The sequence below is a fragment of the Monopterus albus genome, unplaced genomic scaffold (assembly GCF_001952655.1).
Source record: "Monopterus albus unplaced genomic scaffold, M_albus_1.0 scaffold189.1, whole genome shotgun sequence".
In the NCBI taxonomy this organism is placed as follows: domain Eukaryota; kingdom Metazoa; phylum Chordata; class Actinopteri; order Synbranchiformes; family Synbranchidae; genus Monopterus; species Monopterus albus.
In genome coordinates this window covers 547,650-549,922 of record NW_018128069.1, presented here as the reverse complement: position 1 = coordinate 549,922, position 2,273 = coordinate 547,650, and the positions used below count along the sequence as shown (strand labels likewise).

The 2,273-nt window shown below is 40.4% G+C and overlaps 1 protein-coding gene and 1 long non-coding RNA gene across 4 annotated transcripts in view; one reads left to right on the top strand and one right to left on the bottom strand.

Annotated features, from left to right (window-relative positions):
- LOC109970043 (uncharacterized) overlaps positions 1-1,305 on the bottom strand; it is a 2,889-nt gene extending 1,584 nt beyond the window's left edge. Inside the window, exon 1 of the long non-coding RNA XR_002276356.1 lies at positions 1,229-1,305. This is a non-coding gene — a long non-coding RNA (uncharacterized LOC109970043). The remainder of the gene's footprint in view (positions 1-1,228) is intronic.
- Positions 1-2,273, top strand: part of aste1a (asteroid homolog 1a) — a 43,201-nt gene that overhangs the window by 31,800 nt on the left and 9,128 nt on the right. The window lies entirely within an intron of this gene.

Below are 2,273 nucleotides of genomic sequence, written 5' to 3'. Positions count from 1 at the left end.
CGAACTATTCTACGTACTGTGGCCTTACTAATGTGCTCTGCATCCCCGATGTTATAATGAAAACTGCCGTTTGCAACAAATCGTAACGCAACACAAAGCATCTGCTCGGATGTAAGCGCACGGCCACGATGGGTGATGTGTCTGATGTATGGGTGGATAAGATTATTGATATATGTTATGGACTCTCTAGAAAAACGGTACCGCTCAAATAAAAATACATGGGGATATGACAAAAAATCAACTCGTGGCCTCAATATCCTCTCCCGACGTAAATGCAATTCCCTGCGAATTAATACAGCGTCCTCATCTACAGGATCCTCTATGAATGGACACGCCATTTTGGTCTCTGCGTGACGGAAACGTGTGCAATCTATGAATGTACTGAAAGATTAAATGAGGTATTAAACACCTTTCACTTTAAAAAGGGGCGGAGACCCGGAGGAAACTCTGGGTTTCCCGAACAAAACCTGCTCGCCAGCAGGTTAGGTTCACAGAGTAAATTGCCATAGTAACTGACTCTGAGTTTAGATTACCTCTCTTTTTGAAACGGATTTAACTTACCCCGCTTTCACGGGTTTAAGTTACCTCCGTTTCTGAAACCGAAAACTCAGAGTTTCACTCATTTCAGGGTTAACAAACTCTGAGTTTCAACAAAACCTCCTTCTTGAAACGGGCCCCTTGTCTGCTGCCAGGTACCCTTGCCCATGTTAGTGGTGGATCGCAAGGGATCCTTACTGGATAAATAAACGTTAAAGAAATAGGCTAAATCAACTTTTTCTATAAGATTTCATATGAAGTCATACTTCGTAGTTGTTTCATTTCTTCTTAAGCTGTTTTTGGCATTACAGAATGAGTGAAAAAACAAATCTATAGTCTATTTAAAAGCCAAAATATAAGCATGCAGGTAAAGCATTCAGGTAACAAGATTTACCAAGACTGAGTTTTAAAAAGTCTCTAGAGAGCACTCTACTACTAGAAAAAAAAAGCACATGGTGGCAACATTTCATACAAAGCCCCCTGAGCAGCCAGACCCTCGTTTATATGCAATAATTGTGTATTTGATTCCACGCTATAGTATGAAAACAAGAAGTGTGTTCTTCAGTTATCTTTTTGAGGCCTATAAACGACTACCTTTCTTTTGTTTTCAAGATTGAATGAAATAACAGATGATAAATGGTCAATACACTTTCATCTCAAGGTAGGTTCAGTAACTTTAACTGTAACTTACCCTTTTGCGTGACGGCATGTTGTGTCTTTTGGTAGGAAATTTACCGCTTGACACGAAACAGATATCTTCGTATTCTCTGGTGACGCAGTTAATAATCGTCTACCCTTTCGTTTTCACTTTTAATCGCGTCTTCTTCTTCGTTTTATTTAATGGCTGATGGCGTCTAACGTTCAGGTGCATTTCCGCCACCTACTTTTCTGGTGTGTGGACCAGAGTTATTTATCCCTGTATTAAGAGGATTACCTCTTCAAGTTGAGGGAAGAAGTACTTAAATCCTTAAGTAAACGTAGGTACAAGTAGGTAGCACCTACTATGTACAAATACTGTTACAAGTAATAATCCTCCATTAAAATTGTAACATAGGCTACAAAAATATTAGCACACTTGAAGTATCAAAAGTAGCTGTCGACTAGTCATTCTGAAGAATGGCACATTTCAAATTAAATAAATAAAATTTGAAGCCAGATGCTGTGCTAACTTTTTATCCTGGGACACCTACAGCCAGCAAGAATCAGCATGTAAATATTTATTTTATTTCCCCCCATGCATGCACTTCCATATCTTGTACATCAAACCTGGGCATTTTACGGCCCGCGGTCCACATCCGGCCCTTTAGGTGTCCCTGTCCGGCCCGCGTGAGGTCCATCAAATCAGAACACGAATGAAAAAAGTTCACGGGTGAACTTAAGATCCCTGACCTACCGGGTGAGAGACAGGTGATGTTGGCCAGCTAACCCTCAAAATGTCAACTCATGCCAAAAAAAGATAAGTTGATGCCAAATGCTGCGTTTTCAACAAGACATGGACTGGAAAGTACTTATTTACAGAAGTCAAAGGTAAAGCTGTGCGCTTAGTTTGTGGTACACAGGTTGCTGTGTTCAAGGATTACAATTTGAATTGCCACTACGTGACCAAACATGAGGAGAAATACAAGAACTTGTCGGATGAAGAGCGCGCAAGAGAGTCGGATGCTTTCCTAGTGAAACTGCATAACCAACAAAGACTTTTTACAAAACTTTCCATACCCAGAGATGCAGCTTTCAAG